At 43.5% G+C, this 16,860-nt stretch overlaps 1 long non-coding RNA gene across 1 annotated transcript in view; it reads right to left on the minus strand.

Annotated features, from left to right (window-relative positions):
- Positions 1–1,748: 1,748 nt before the first annotated feature.
- Positions 1,749–16,860, minus strand: part of LOC122198355 — a 28,707-nt gene continuing 13,595 nt past the window's right edge. The window contains exon 3 of the long non-coding RNA XR_006192950.1: positions 1,749–1,958. This is a non-coding gene — a long non-coding RNA (uncharacterized LOC122198355). The remainder of the gene's footprint in view (positions 1,959–16,860) is intronic.

Raw genomic sequence — 16,860 nt, forward strand, 5'->3', positions numbered from 1 at the left:
ACCCAGCTAGAAACCCCAGAAATTATATAAGTGGTAGAGAAATGGAAGCAACCAACGTTTTAGAGTAAATAGACTTAGAGAAAATCAACCCACATATAGACCCACTAATCCCTTTACTGTAAATACTAACCCCTTTATAAAGCTTAATCCAAAAACCCCCACAAAACCCCCGAAATTTAATCCCATTAACAGAAACGCCACTGACAGACAAAGGAGGCATTCACCCATGTTACGCTGGCCGTATCGATAGAAACCCCATTTATAAATAAAAACCCGTATACTACCAGATTGTTAGATACAGGCTTCCAATTAACAATGATACAAACATATTCTACTAATTTAGAGATCTTTAACAATAAAAAGGACTAACTGAAGGGTTTGGATAAAACTTCACCCTCAAGGACGTGGGCCATAGATTCCTAACAATTGATGAAAATTCACCCATGAAAGCTTAATGCCTTAAATGCCTTAGAGGTCCTGATTTAGGAAACATTCTTGGAATGGATGTAATTGGACATACTCAAAGGAAACTTCAGAAACTCCTAAAGGAATTTATTTATTATCGTGCCTAAGTACTTCACCATGTAATTACCCACTCTGGCCTATTAAAAAGCCAGATGGGTCCTATAGATTTACAGTAAATTATAGGAACTTAAACACACTCCTAAAATTGAGGGAACACCCCCAGATCCAGGCCTATCATAAACAATATCACCGCTGGATCTGGAACTTACTACACAGTGATAGACTTATCTGGCATGTTCTTTGCTATTTCACTTCACCGGGAGAGGGAACCCATGACTGCATTCCCATGGGAGGGTGACAATACCAGGTTACTAGGTCACCACAAGGACAGCTTAACAGTCTGGTAACAGCCCCCAACCTAACACAAGACATTCAGGCCTTGGATGAAAACGGCACACACACAAACCATTATTTCCTATACGGATGACATCCTTATTTCTGGTGATTACTTGGAACACAGACCAGGATCAAAATTGAGTCTGTTGAATTCCTTACACTCACAGGATGGACAATCAGCCCAAGTAAGGGCCGAGGACTCCACACGACAGTAAAATTTCTAGGTGTAATTTGGTCCCCTGGAGGCAGAAAAATACCAGACCCAATAATGAACAAAACAGATTGCATACCAAGTTCCAGTACAGAAGAAACTCAGAAAAGGATAGCAGTGTTTGGATATTAGAAACTGCACATACCACACGTGGGGTTCATATTAAGGCATATTTATGAAATAACTAGGAGGAGTAGAGAATTTAGATGGACAGAGACTCAAGGGCTGCCTCTATTTGAAAAATACTGCCTGAGATTGAAATACATTGGTACCAGCCAATAAGGACTCTCGATATAAATTAGAGTAATTATACTCACCAAGGTTTGCAACATGCTCACCATGGACTAAAACACCGCAGGACCCCAAAGTTTTACCCAGACGCATTTTGGACTAGGAAGTTCCCGTGGCTGAGAACAGATATCAAGCAATTGAAAGCTTCATCAGGGCACCCTCTGAGGCCCTACCAAATACAGAGCCACTAACAGAAAATAAACCAATAGTCTAACAGCCTATTCTGAAGTGCGTAAGGCAGACCCCTGACAAGCACAGGGGAGCTACTCTTGACCATGAAGTCCTAGCATGGAAACGGAATGGGTGGGTGGGTAATACGGAAGGAGGGTCAACCTTCCGCATGAAGTGAGAAAATCTCATCTATGCCAATAGGGCACTTGCCAGAATTTCTGAGGGAGGAGCCTATCCAAGCTGGAGCAGTTGGGCGATGGGGGCCACCCTGGACCATGGCACTCAACAACGCATGGTTTACAGAGGATCGGGGTCGGTGACACCATCCAGAGTAGCTGGCAGACTGTGGCCTTGAGGACTAACAGAATCAGTCTTAGAAGAATCAGTACAATATGCTGAACCATGAAACAAGCGATGGAAAAATCTGTGGAGGAAAATCAGAATGAGGTATACTTTTTCTCAGATTCATGGTGGTGGCTAATGGGACAGATCTTTAGTTGGGAACATGGGGGAAGCGGAGATGACTGCAAAGTAGGAAGTAAGAACATATGGGGTAGGGACATATGGCAGAAAATAGCCCTGGTTGACACCTCCATATTCATCATATGTGTCCTTGCACGTCACAAAGACAACTTTGAAGTAACCAAATTTAATAACCAAGTAGATAAACTCACTAAGAAAACTAAAGAGGCAAAGATTCCTTAAAATTGGGGTGCTTGGGTGGCTCAGTCGGTTAAGCGTCCGACTCTTGACCCCAGCTCAGGTCATGATATTGCGGTTCTGGGTTGTGAGTTCGAGCCCCACGCTGGGGCTCTGGGCTGACGGCGAAGAGCCTGCTTGGGATTCTGTTTCTCCTTCTCTCTGCCCCTCTTCCTCTTGTGCTCTCTCTTTCTCCCAAAATAAATAAACATTTAAAAAAAGATTCCTTAAATTTAACTTTAAAAACACAATGATTCATGGATAAGGAGGAAACCAATTCCAAAAAAAGCAAAACAAAGGGGGTGCCTGGGTGGCTCAGTCTGTTGAGTGTCCAACTTTGGCTCATGTCATGATCTCGCAGTTCGTGGGTTCAAGCCCTGCGTTGGGCTCTGTGCTGACGGCTCAGATCCTGGAGCCTGCTTCGGATTCTGTGTCTCCCTCTCTGCTCCTTGCCCGCTTGTGCTCTCTCTCAAATACAAATGAATAGACTTAAAAAAAAGAAAAACCAGACATAAACAAGAAGAACGATGGAACATAAAACCCGAACGCACAGATATGCCATGCCTGATAGGATCATGGCATGGGCACGTCACCAAACACGTGCTGTCACACGTGGCACGAGAACATGTTTGGGGAAAAGAAGCATGCATGTACCTAACCAACACCTCCAATTTCAAATGAAGAAATGTGAGAATTGTGAAATGTGAAAGCATCAATGAATATTCCAGAGAAGGTCAAAGCTGACAGACCCTTCCAAGTTGTACAAATGGATAGTATAGGACCATTGTCTGTATCAGAGAATACATTACATACCTGTACCATTATAGACACATGATTAGGAAGGGGATTCCCCTTTGCTTGCAGGAAAGATGGTAAAAAAAAAAAATATTCGCCATCAGAGAATTAGAAGTCTGGATTGCTTGCTCTGGCATCCAAACTATCATAAAATCCGATCAGGGCACCCACTTCAGAGGAAAGTTAATGTAAGAACGGGCTAAGACACAACATGGAACTTCCGCTTATCCTAGAACAAACCTCAGATCAACTGAAAGCTATGCTGACTGGCTCCAGCAAAAGCTTAGGTCGCTCACTAACAGCCTAGATATAAAAGCTGGAACTAAGACAATCTTGGAGGTGGCAAGATCTCTGAACCACAGATACAGAAAGGATGAAAAACTTCCATTGACTTAATACTGCAGGCACCCACAGAGATAAGAACTAGCACTACCCACACCCCAACATCTAAATGAAAAGGAAAAGTATTAATTAGAAAACAACGGTGTACGTATAGTTCTGGGGAAACTACAGCACGTGCCACTAGTAAATCCTACAGGGTGACTGAAGAAACGGCACATCGCACCAAAGTAAAGAAAATGATATGCTGCTTCGACACGAATTTCGGGCATAAACAACACCATCTTTTAATGTATCAACTCTAGATGCCTAACGTTTAGACATGATGCAGGACAATTACGCTTGGGCCAGGGTGGGCACCAATGGCCATACTAACCCTAGATTTCCTTGAGTGGCAAGAACAACAAGAAAGACTTGAAGTTTTATAGGACACTATTTTTCCGTTGCAAGCGTGACTCCATTATAAAGTGGTAACCCTGCCCATGTTCCCAAGTGGGGCAGGGCAGCACGCTGCCTGCTGGCCACACTATCTTGCCTGTTGGTCACCACTGGATACCATGCTCGCTGTGGCCAGGGATGCTCTCCCGTTCGCCCCGCCATTCCAAATTGGAACGCCATCTTCTAGTCCAGATACAACTCTACTGTCCGCGAAACCCTCTACTCCCTCCACTGATCATCATCCTGGTCAGCTAATTGCAACGGAGGGCTCACCAGAGTCCCCACCACTTCCGGCATCACCGAGCCCAACCCGTCCACGCCACCCTCTGCCGTCTGCACCTTCTGCTTGCTGGGAAGCCTTCCATGCAGGGGAGAAACTAACTGAAGCAGGTGCAGCCGTGGGAACCTCCCCTTCAAGCTCCACGGGAAGCGATGAAGATCCCATACCGCACCCTCTGTCAGACATGGACTTGGACGAGGAAGATTGGCTCGAACTACTGGCTGGCTCTTGGTTATTATAACCCAGCGTGTAAGACAACCGGGAACCGACATTTACACTTTTCCCTTATCTTACTGAACTGAGTACAGTACTGGACACATGGCAGAGACCCCGTCACTATATCCCCAATCTAATTGCTGATTTATTTTGTGGGCCAGCGTTTAGTTGTAAAACAGCAGCTACTGAATATATGGAAAGGGCAATGATATCTTTAAATATAAGTAGGTGAAAAACTGATCATTTACTAACTCCCAACTTGCCCTGTTTAATCCATTTTCACTTATGAGAAAATGAAAACTAGGACCATGGGCAGCATGTCCAGACTTTAAAAGAACAGGGACACCTTGGAAGGTGTATATAGGACACAGAAAACTGAGCATATGACACATATTGTTGTCTTTTTTTTTTTTATTTTTTTTTAATCTTTATTTTTGAGAGAGAGACAGAGTGTGAGCGGGGGAGGAACAGAGAGAGAGGGAGACAGAGAATCTAAAACAGGTTCCAGGCTCCAAGCTATCAGCACAGAGCCTGACGAGGGGCTCGAACTTGCGAACTGCAAGATCATGACCTGAGCTGAAGTTGGCCGCTTAACCGACTGAGCCACCCAGGCGCCCCCTTTTTTTTTTTAAACACATATCATTGTCTTTTTACAAAAAATTTTAGTGTTTATTTATTTATCTATTTATCTATTTATTTAATTTATTTTTTGAGAGAGAGAGAGAGAGAGAGAGCATGAGGGGGGAGGGACAGAGAGAGAGGAGGACACAGAATCCGAAGCAGGCTCCGGGCTCCAAGCTATCAGCACAGAGCCTGATGTAGGGCTCGAAATCACGAACCATGAGATCGTGATCTGAGCCAAGGTCGGACTCTTAACCCACTGGGCCACCCGGGCATCCCACCCTTTAAAAAAATTTTTTTTTAAGTTTATTAAATAAATAAATATTACTTTTCACATGTCATTATCTTTGATGGTGTACATCAGGCTTCAATCTCACACCACAGATGTCTGTCCCGGGAATATGGGATCCTATGTTAATAAAACCACTCTTGATCATAGCGAAACCTACAATAGCAACCTTGAAATTTAACACAAAGGACTTTCAAGCCAGATAGAGATCCCCGAACTGTGCTCAGTTTTATCCATCTCATTTACGCCCAGTTTACAACCTATGCCAAAAATAGAGTCATTAAAATGAAGGAAACCCTTACAGGTCCTTATTGAACTGGTGGGGGGATTAGTGGGAGGAATAATGGCAGCCACTTTTTCTCGAGTTCAAGTCTATTGAGTCATGTTCAATTTTAAAATATCTGAAATCAAACAATCTCAATTTAACACACATGCTGTGGTAGTGTTGTCATGGTCGGGTGCACACATAAATAAAATTAGTAAATACATTAAAACAACATAAACGAGTTTAACATGGAAGAAAACAGAAAGGAATGGAAAGTCGACATAATGCAGTTGGAGAAAACACTAAGAAGTACTATAAAATGACATAAAAATCTTTATTCTTTTTTTTTAAATTTACTTTTTTGAGACAGAGAACGTGCATGTGAGTGGGGTAGGGACAGAGAGAGAGGGAGAGAGAGACTCTCAAGCAAGCTCTGTGCTGTCGGGGGCTCAGTTCCACAAACCATGAGATCATGAGCTGAGCTGAAATCAGCTTAACCAGCTTAACCAACTGAGCCACCCAGGAGCCCCTAAAAGATGTTTTTCTAACTATAGATTGTAAGTTGTTGCCCTTAAGAACAGTTGATATGTGGAATACTCTCAGAGTAGCCATAATATTGGGGCAATACTTATGACAGAAGGAAGACATGTTGCTAAGGGTGTGTTGCTGGAACAGAACCAAAACCTCTAGTACAAGTATCTGTGACTTTGGCCTTGGTGGCTCCTCGGTGAGACATAGAACATGAGAAATTGGACCAGGATAATACACAGTAAGCCAAGCCCCTCATCATAACCTTTTAGAGTCAGGGGAAAAAATAAGAAACGCGACACGATGGCATGTATAAAAATAAAACAGGTAACAGATGCGACAACAGAGGGAAAAAGATATTATTCAAGGTCAATAGAAGATAAAGGGAGTATAAAAATGATCAGAGAAACATTTCACATCGAACCTCCTAAAATAAATCTAACACACGGAAATCATACATTAGAAAACGTAAACATTTGGGAGATAATACTAATAAAGTCAAAATGACTTTGCAGATGTTGAAAACACAAAAGTGCATGAATGACGACAGCCTCGAATTCTGATGCTGTGGCTGTCGAACAGGTGTTCGATAGCACTGCTCAGGCTTGTACCTCCCGGAGCTTTATAAAAATTATCTTCCTATGGAAACATAATTGTTAAGGACGTTGAACGGAGTGGCTTAAGAGGGTTAACTTCCGGTCAGTTGGTGATGAGACATGGTACCATGTTGAAGAGTCCTTTGTCGTGTTTATATTGACGACATCAGGAAAACGTTTCCTTGCACTGGTGACTAAAGTGTGGTGTAAAGGGATGTGCAAAGGAGAAATACGAAATATGACCGGGTGTGTGTGATCGAGGTGGTAAGTGATGGAGAATCACAGGGGGGATTGATATTTTTGCGAACTTGGATTTGTGCAGGGCCCTGCGCTTTAGTGTTAGCCGGCGTGTGAGTGATTTGAAATCACGGGGCGGACTGTCGTGTGTTGGCCGATGCGATTTTGGATCCACTTCTTTATGATAGAGACACGAACAGTTTTTAGAAGTAACGTTTTGATGCAAGAGTGAAGAGAAGTGCTGTGAGGATGTCAGGGTCTCGCCGGTTCTTAGCCGTAAGAACTCAGTGGCTCCGATGCTGAGGGGCCCCCCTGGGGGCTCGTCAGCCAAGACATAGGAAGAAGCCACTGAGACAAGGGCACATGTACTGTGAACACTGGGCAAGGCTACACTTTGCCGATTGAAAATAGCTGTCTCAAGGCCATAAGGCAATCAGTTCTTGCTGCAGTAAAGGTGACTCTTACTGCCAGTGGTGAATGCCATGCGGCGACCTCCAGAACAATATCCTCTTGGCCATCGTCACCGGCACCCGTGTTCCCTAGCCACGTGCTCTGGCCATGCGGGAGTTTAACTCCGACACCAGCTCTCGCTTGGCTAAGCCATCTCCCCTGAGTACCAGGTCCTATAAGGGGACACACGACAACAAAATCCAGACTTGATCCCCTTCACCTCCCCTGGCCCGGAACAACAGTGTGATTAATCTCACGTTGCTTTGGCGTATATTATTTCTTTATGGGTAAACTAAACATCATCCTGTACTCTATCGGCTTATGACATTCGCACAGTGAACCAGAGTTAAGTACACGGTTGGAAAAGACAGGATTTGTCTGAGCACTATTTGCCTCCTCAAACAAAGCAGACGGAAAGGACAGCATGTCCCGGATGCCAGGCACCTCCAAAATTCTGCTTCTGTGGCTCGGCCTCACCCAACATCGCTGTGTTTCAGGTGCCCGGCTATCCTGACCCGTGTGGCTCACACATGCACAATACACACACCATCAGCAGACGGTGGGCGGCTGGGGACCTCCGGACCTGTGGAGCTTGGGCCCGTCTCCAGCCACACGCATTGCCTCAAGGGTAGAGGGAGCCCCCCCATGAAAAGTCACTTTGAAGCAGCCACAGAAGTGAGTCACAGTTAGTTCCCATGCGTACTTACTGTTTGCTGGGGTCTCAGACTTCTGCAGTAAAAAGGGCTCCTTGGTGTCTCTTACAGAGGGTGTAGACCCCCCAGCCACCTTGCATGAACCAGCTTTGGCAAGGCAGTCCAGATCCCTCCAGCTCTGCCTTCAGGGATAACATGTGCGTTTGTGTCGTTTAGGGCTTGGAATTAAGCAGGTGCCACAATACCCCCGATAGCTCCCTCCTGTGAGCTGGCCTGGCTGGACACCGCCCTGTTCCAGGTCCCTGGCTACCCTGACCTGTGTGGTCCGCACATGCACAGTTTGCCACATGCAGGTGGCCTGGGGCTGTAGGGAATACTCTGGCTGAACCCCAAACTCTGAACAGGGGACGTAGAGCCTTGCCTGTAAACGTCTTTCTGCGGAGGCTGCTCTGAATTGGCAACAGTCGGTCCTCATTTCGAGTGGCTGTCTGATGAGGTCCAGAACTTTCCCAGGCTCCCACGTGTCTGTTATTGGAGGACACCCCTGTCAGTCTTCCCAGCTTCTCCCGGACAAGGCAGTACAGATTCCTGTAGCTTTACATTTGGGGCAATATGTGTATAGGTTAAGGCTTGGAATTAGGCCGCTGGTATAAACCTCCAAGAGCTTGCTTCCTTGATCCACCTTCTCTGGACGCTTGACCTGTTCCGGGTTCCTGCCTCACCTGACCTGCCCGGCCTGTGCACACCTGGTCGGCTAGGCTTGGGTAGCAAGGGCCTTCCAGGCCTGTGAAGCTTGGGCTAGCCACAACCAACTACATAGATGTCAGGCTTGAAGCATCTTCAGAGTGAAAACAGGCAGCTGCAATTCTCACAGATTTTCCTGGTTTGTAATTTATTTATTTAAGTAAACTCTATGCCCAGTGTGGGGCTCAAACTCACAAACCCGAGATAGAGGATCGTATGCTGTACTGACTGAGCCAGCCAAGCGCCCCTGGTTTGTAATTTAAGCGTGTCCAGTAATCCTTTTGTGTCACCCAGAGGGCAGCTTTGACCCAAAGACTGTCTATATGTGGCTTGATTTCCCATCAAGCCATTCGTACTCAGTGTGCAGGGCTTCATAAAAAAGGGGGGGGGGCAGTTTTGGTTTTCCATAATTCCAAGTCAAAAGGATGGGAGAAAATTAAAAATGTTAGTTTTCAGCATTGTACCCAGACATTGGAGGAAACTGGAAAAATTCAGGATCTAGTCTCGTTTGCAGGCGGAAAACAAAACCTCAAAGACAAGTGAACAGAACTAGAATCACAAGTGTGTTACTGAAACATAATTTTTCTCTCTAAAGTCACCCTTGTTTTCAAACTTAGCTAAAATAAGACTAATCTGTGTTCAAAATAAGTTTAGTTTCGACGAACAAGGGCCGATTATTTACGTAAGTGCTAGAGAATAGTGGTTGATCTTACAGGCTCTTTTAAATTTGCTGTGCTGTTACTTTTCATAAGGAATCTCCAGATTGAACATTTTTTAAAAAGTTTATTGATTTATTTTGGGAGAGACAGAGAGAAAGAGAGAGAACGAGTGGTGGAGGAACAGAGAGAGAGGGAGACAGAGAGAATCCCAAGCAGGCTCTGCTCTGTCAGAGCAGGGCCTAATGCAGAGTCCAAAGCCCGATGTGAGCTCGAACTCACAAACTGTGAGATCATGACCTGAGCCAAAAGCAAGAGTTGGATGCTTAACCGACTGAGCTACCCAGGCCCTCCTCCAGACCGAACTTTTAATAGCCTCTTGGGCTAAGAAGCCAGGCCAAATGCTTGCCAGCAGATTTGCCTGCAATACCTACAGATTTGGGTTACTTTCTCTCTCCCTGAGGTCCCTCAAAATACCCTGAGATTCTAGCACCTGCCAGGAAACAACCCTCTTTGCCTATCTGGTAAGGCTGCTAGGAACCTTGTAAGCAAAGCGTCAGACCTTTTCCCCAGGAACTTCATTCGTTGCACAAAGCCAACTTTAACTCCTTAAAGATGTCTGGTCATACTTGAGTCTATGCATGTTTCTCTCCAATGTAACATTCTAGTCAAAAGCCTTGGTGTTATAACCAATATTTTCAATTGCATCCTACTATGAGGAAAACAGATTCTTACTGAACTTATGCAAATAAATATACTGCCATGAAAATATAAGAAAACTTACGGACAGTTTCTGAATTCTGGAGGCATCAGGTAGGGAAAAAAGTGTAAATGCCTTAGTTCTGCTTATAAAGGTATAGTTTACCAAATTGCTGCACATCAGTTAGCTGGAGAGAAAAGGTTTCTTTCAATCTGGAAAAAGCACAGGGAAATACAAACCAAAACCACACTGAGATACCACCTCACGCTGGTCAGAGTGGCTAAAATGAACAAATCACGAGACTCTAGATGCTGGCGAGGATGTGGAGACACGGGAACCCTCTTGCACTGTCGGTGGGAATGCAAACTGGTGCAGCCGCTCTGGAAAACAGTGTGGAGGTTTCTCAAAAAATTAAAAATCGATCTACCCTATGACCCAGCAATAGCACTGCTAGGAATTTACCCAAGGGATACAGGAGTGCTGATGCATAGGGGCACTTGTACCCCAATGTTTATAGCAGCACTTTCAACCATAGCCAAATTATGGAAAGAGCCTAAATGTCCATCAGCTGACAAATGGATAAAGAAGTTGTGGTTTGTATATACAATGGAATACTATGTGGCAATGAGAAAGAATGAAACCTGGCCTTTTGTAGCAACGTGGATGGAACTAGAGAGTGTTTTCTTGTGAAACATGAAATAAGAAATAAGTGAAATAAGTCATACAGAGAGAGACAGATACCATATGTTTTCACTCTTGTGTGGATCCTGAGAAACTTAACAGAAGACCATGGGGGAGGGGAAGGGGGAAAAAAAAGAGAGGGAGGGAGGCAAACCATAAGAGACTCTTAAAAACTGAGAATAAACTGAGGGTTGATGTGGCGTGGGAGGGAGGGGAAAATGGGTGATGGGCATTGAGGAGGGCACCTGTTGGGATGAGCACTGGGTGTTGTATAGAAACCCATTTGACAATAAATTTTATATTAAAAAATAAAAATAAAAAAAGGAAAAGAAAATATTAAAAAAAATCAGCAGTGTTCAAACAAAAAGTCGTGAAAATTATAATCACCCTCTTCAGTTTATTCAGTCCCCTATAATTAATTCTTGTTTTGCTTGAATTCAGTTTTTCCATTAGTTCTGGAAATGTTTACTTAGTTTTATGATCTCAAAATTATCATAAACCTTATTCTGGAGTCTTTTTCAAGACATATCTGCCTATCAATGATAAAAGACTTCAAGTTCCCCTGGTTAAAGATCTGATGAGAGTTCATTGCAATGAACTTGACACGGAAATTTGGTTATTTCTGTTAGCATTTTAGTTAGCATTTCAGTAAGCACTTCAAGATAATAATGAGATTTCCAGGGAGGATGGCAGAGTAGGAGGACCGTAAGCTCTTCTTGTCCCTCAGATACAACTGGGTAACAGCCACATCAGTGTAAATAATGCACAAAATGCCCCTTAGACTGGTATCACAGACTCTCCACAGCTAAATATAGAGAAATGGCCACATTGAAGAGGGTAGGAAAGGTGGAAACGTGGTGGGAATGAATGAACCTGCGCTGTCCATGGGAGGCAGGGAGCTGCTGGCACAGAGAGGGGAGAGAAACAGACTCTCACACCAGGGAGTCCACATGGGGAAGACCAATCCCCTAGCATTTGACTTTGAAAACCAGAGGGCCTGAATTTCAACAGTTCTTACAATCAGTGAGGCTTAAAACCTAGAGCTTCAAAAATCAGTGGCTTGGTTCTGGGTGAGCGGAGAGGGCAAAAGGAAACTGAGTCCTCACCCTTAAAGAGAGTACAAGAAACAACCCCCTGAGATAAAGCACAGAAGCAGCAGTTTGAAAAGCTCCTGGGGTAAACAGGAGGGAGATGTGTCCGCTAATCTCCAAGCATGTTCTGGAGGGGCATGGATCTTTAGGAGACTTCTCCAGGAACAAAGGAGCTGGTAGGCAACGCTTCTCTTCCCCATCCCCCAGCCTAGACACTGGGAACTTGTGGGAACCAATGCAGCACCAACACTCCCTACCCTTACTTGCTAAAAGTATGCCCCACCCCCACATTCTCCTGTGGACACACCCCCTCCAGCCAGGCCTTCAGTTCAGGCCCCTCCCACAGCTGACCCAGAAAACCTTACTAACACTGCTACCCTGTCCCTGAGCACCTCTGTGGATCCGCCCTCTCCAGCCTGGCCTCCCTCAGTCCCTGGCAGCTTCAGATTCTCTCCCACCAACACGGACGTTGCTGGCACCTTACATCCCACCTCCACATTCTTCTGTAGTTTTGTGCTACTGCACCCCCGGCAAATGCCTGGTCTGACTCAGTTTAAGACCGAGGTGGCTCCTGAATGACTCACTAACAACACTAGGACCAAACCCTGCCCGCAACAGGCAAAGGGAGCCACTGCAGATGACTGAAGGCAAAAGGAGCTCAGCCACAATAGCAGGGCACACACGACACATAGGAGACACCCGAGTGCCAGGTTATGGTGAACAGCGGACACTGCACTGCGGGGCACTATCAGACCTCTTCTTCACAAGCACCACTTTCAAAAGCAGGACATGTAGCTGACTCTCCTAACACATAGAAACAGACACAGAGAGTTAGACATAATGAGGAGACAGAGGAATATGTCCCAAATGAAAGAATGGGACAAAATCACAGAAGGAGACCTAAATGAAATTGAGGTAAGTAATATGCCTGATAGAGAATTTAGAGTAATGATCGTAAAAATATTCACTGGACTTGAGAAACGAGTGGAGGGCCTCAGTGAGACCCTCAGCAAAGAGACAGAAAACATAAAAAAGAACCAATCAGAGGTGAAGAACTCAATAATTGAAATTAAAAATAAACTAGATGGAATAAATGTATACTAGAGGAAGTAGAAGAAGGCATCAGCAACCTGGAGTACAGAGTAATGGAAAGCAATCAAGCTGAACAGGAGAGAGAAAAAATAACTTAGGGAACTCAGTGACATTATTAAGCATAAAAACATTCACGTTATAGGGATCTAAGAAGGAGAAGAGAGAGAAAAAGGGGCAGAAAATGTATTTGAAGAAATAACAGCTGACAACTTCCTGAATCTGGGGAGGGAAACAGAAATCCAGATCCAGGAGGCACAGAGAGCCCCCAACAAAATCAATCCAAGGAGGTCCACACCCAGACATATAGTAATAACATTGCAAAAGGTGGTGTTACATTCCTCTTGCCTTTTTAAAAAGTTTTTTTTTTAAAGTAATCTCTGTGCCCAACGTGGTGCTCAAAGTTGCAACCCCAAGATCAAGAGTCACATGCTCTACTGACCAAACCAGCCAGGCACCCCACAAAAAGTAATGATAAAGAGATAATTTTAAAAGCAGTAAGAGAAGACAGTTACATACAAGGGAAACCCCATAAGGCCATTAGCTGAGTTTTTAGCAAAAACTTTACACGTCAGAAGGGAGTGGCATGATATATTCAAGTACAAGAAGAAAAAACCCCTGCAACCAAGAATACTCTAGCCAGCATGGCTATCATTCAGAATAGAAGGAGAAATAGAGAGTTTCCCAGACAAACAAAAGTTAAAGGAATTCATGACCACTAAACCTGCCCTATAAGAAATGGTAAGGGGGACTCTTTGAGTGGTAAGGAAAGACCAAAATTAGGACTGAGAAAAGTAGGAAACACAAAAGCAGTCAAAATAAGTATATCTATAAAAATCAGTCAAGGGATTCACAAAGTAAAAAGATGAGAAGTAGTGGTGCCTAGGTGGGTCAGTTGGTTAAGCATCTGACACTTTGTTTTGGCTCAGGTCATGATCTCACGGTTCCATGAGTTTGAGCCCCACATCAGGCTCTGCACTGATGGTGCAAAGTATGACACCACATACCTAAAATGTGTGTGGAGGGGTGAAGAGTAAAGAATGGGTTCAAACTCAAGTGGCCATCAACTTCACATAGACTGCAGACGACGTTATATACAAACTAATGGTAACCACACATCAAAACCAGTAATAGATATACAAAAAATAAAGAGAAATGAATCCAAGTTTCTCTTTTCTTCACTAAAGAAAGCCAACAAACCGTGAGAGAAGAAAGCAAGGGAGAATAGACAAAATTTAAAAAAAAACATAAAACAAGTAACAAAATGGCAATAAATACATAAATGTCAGTAATTCCTTCGAATGTGAATGGACTAACCACTCCGATAAAAAGACATAGGGTGACAGAATGGATAAAAAAAGCAAGACCCATGGGGTGCCCGGCTGGCTTAGTCAGTGGAGCATGTGACTCTTGATCTCAGGGTTGTGAGTTTGAGCCCCACGTTGGGTACAGAGATTACTTAAAAATAACATCTTAAAAAAAAAAAAAAGCAAGACCCATTTATATGCTGCCTACAAAAGACTCATGTGCAGATTGCAAGTGAAGGGATGAAAAGCATTTATCGTGCAAATGGGGTGAAAAGAAAGCCAGGGTGGCAATATTTATTTCAGACAAAATAGGTTTTAAAACAAAGACTGTAGCAAGAGACAAAGAAGGACACTATATAATCATAAAGGTAATAATCCAACAAGAAGATAGAACAATTATAAATAGTTATGCACCCGACGTGGCAGCAATCACATACATAAAGCAGTTTATAACGAACATAAGGAAAGTAATCAATAGCAATACAATAATAGTGGAGGACTTTAACAACCCACTTACATCGATGGATAGATCATCCACTTAGAAAAATCAACAAAGAAACAATGCCTTTGAATGACACATGGGACCAAACGGATCTAACAGGTATATTCAGAACATCTCATCCTAAAACAGCAGAATACACATTCTTTTCAAGCGCACACAGAATATTCTCCAGAATAGATCACATATTAGTCAACAAAACAAGTCTCAACTAAGTCAAAAAGATTGAAGTCATACCATGCATCCTTCCCGACCACAACACTAGGAAACCAGAAATTGACCACAAGGAAAAATGTGGAAAGAGCAAGCACAAATACATGGAGATTAAATAACACGCAACTAAACCATGAATGGGTCAACCAAGAAATCAAAGAGGAAATTAAAAATATACATGGAGACAAATGAAAATGAAAACATGCTGGTCTGAAATCTTTGGGATACAGCCAAAGTTGTCATAAGAGGGAAGTTTATAGCAATACAGGCCTACCTCAAGAAGCAAAAAAAATCTCAAACAGCCCAACCTTATACCTAAAGGAGCTAGAAAAAGAACAATCAAACTCCAAGCCAGTAGAAGGAAGGAAATAATAAAGATTAGAGCAGAAATCAAAGAAATAGAAACTAAACAAACAATAGAATAGATAGACGGAATCAGGAGCTGGTTCTTGAAAAGATCAACAAAATTGATAAACCTTTAGTCAGACTCATCAAGAAAAAGGAGAGGACTCATAAATAAAATCAGGGGGCACCTGGGTGGCTAAGTGGATTGAGCATCCAACTTTGGCTCAGATCATGATCTCACAGATCATGAGCTTGAGTCCTGCATCAGGCTCCCTGCTGTCAGTGCAGAGCCTGCTTCGGATCCTCTGTCCCCCCCTCTCTCTGCCCCTCCCCCGCTCACGCTTTGTCTGTCAAAAATAAACATTCAAAAAACCAGAAATGAAAGAGGAGAAATAACAACCGATACCACAGAAATACAAAGCATTGTAAGAGAATATTATGAAAAATTATATGCCAACAAACTGGACACTCTAGAAGAAATGGACAAATTCCTAGAAGACATACAACTTCCCAAAACTGAATCGGGAAGAAATAGAAAATTTGAGCAGACCAATTGGCAACCATGAAATTTATTTAGTAATGAATAACACTCCAACAAAGTTCAGGATCAGATGGTTTCACAGGTGAGTTCTCCCAAACATGTAAAGGGTTAATACCTATTCTCAAACGATTTCAAAAAATGAAAAAGGAAGAGCCAGATTGAGGGTTTTCCTCTCATCTTGTTCTGTGTCCTAATTGCTTGGCTTTGTGTCCAATGAGAATATGCTCTCTGGTCTCCACCCTCTGGTGCACTAACTGGGGTGCACCTTGGTGTCCTGTCAGATAGACTGGGGAGCCAGGAGAGCCATGTATAAGCAGCACTCTGTCTGTCTGGCTGTGTCAGATCTCAAGGAGTTTGTCATAAAAGGTCCCAGTTCATAAAGGGCTTTCGTCCTCTAAGTTTTCATTGTGCTGGAAAAGTCCCATTTCAGTAGCACCTTCCAGGTGTCAAATATTAGCAGGTCAGCGGCTGGAAGCATCTCACATTTTTGTGGGAGCCTGGAGACAGTATTTTCTCGACACTCTCCTTGCCTGCCGTGCAATCAAGGCCTTTGCTCTCTTAGACTATTTTTGGGAGTAAAGTTTTAGATCCAGGGGTTGTATCACCAATGCCCTCTCCAGGGATGCCTCTCGGATCCTTGTTATTCATGGTCTAAACCTGGAAAATTGTCCCAGGGTCTTTCCATTAAAAGGCTTTGGATCATTATTGAGATTAATAAGATTCTACTCTTCAGTAACCAGTTGATGGATCCTTTAAGTTGGCTATATTGAAAAAAAAAATGTCTTTGTAGACAGTTTGTCAACTGTCCTATTAGTATAATAGCTAGCCTTTGGGCCTCCCTTGACAAGATGGAAAAACAAAAATTAGATTCAGGACAAAAATTAATGTCCACATCCAGCATAAGTTCCCCTTCTCCAAATCCAGCCCCATCCACCTGTTTTAATTTTCCTTTCACTACTAGATTTACGGAGAGCACTCCAGTCTAATCTCTAGGTTGAAGGTATACGGGTCACTCATGGAAATGCCAAAAGCCTGGAAATCAATGTACCAAAAG

The sequence above is a fragment of the Panthera leo genome, chromosome C2 (assembly GCF_018350215.1).
Source record: "Panthera leo isolate Ple1 chromosome C2, P.leo_Ple1_pat1.1, whole genome shotgun sequence".
In the NCBI taxonomy this organism is placed as follows: domain Eukaryota; kingdom Metazoa; phylum Chordata; class Mammalia; order Carnivora; family Felidae; genus Panthera; species Panthera leo.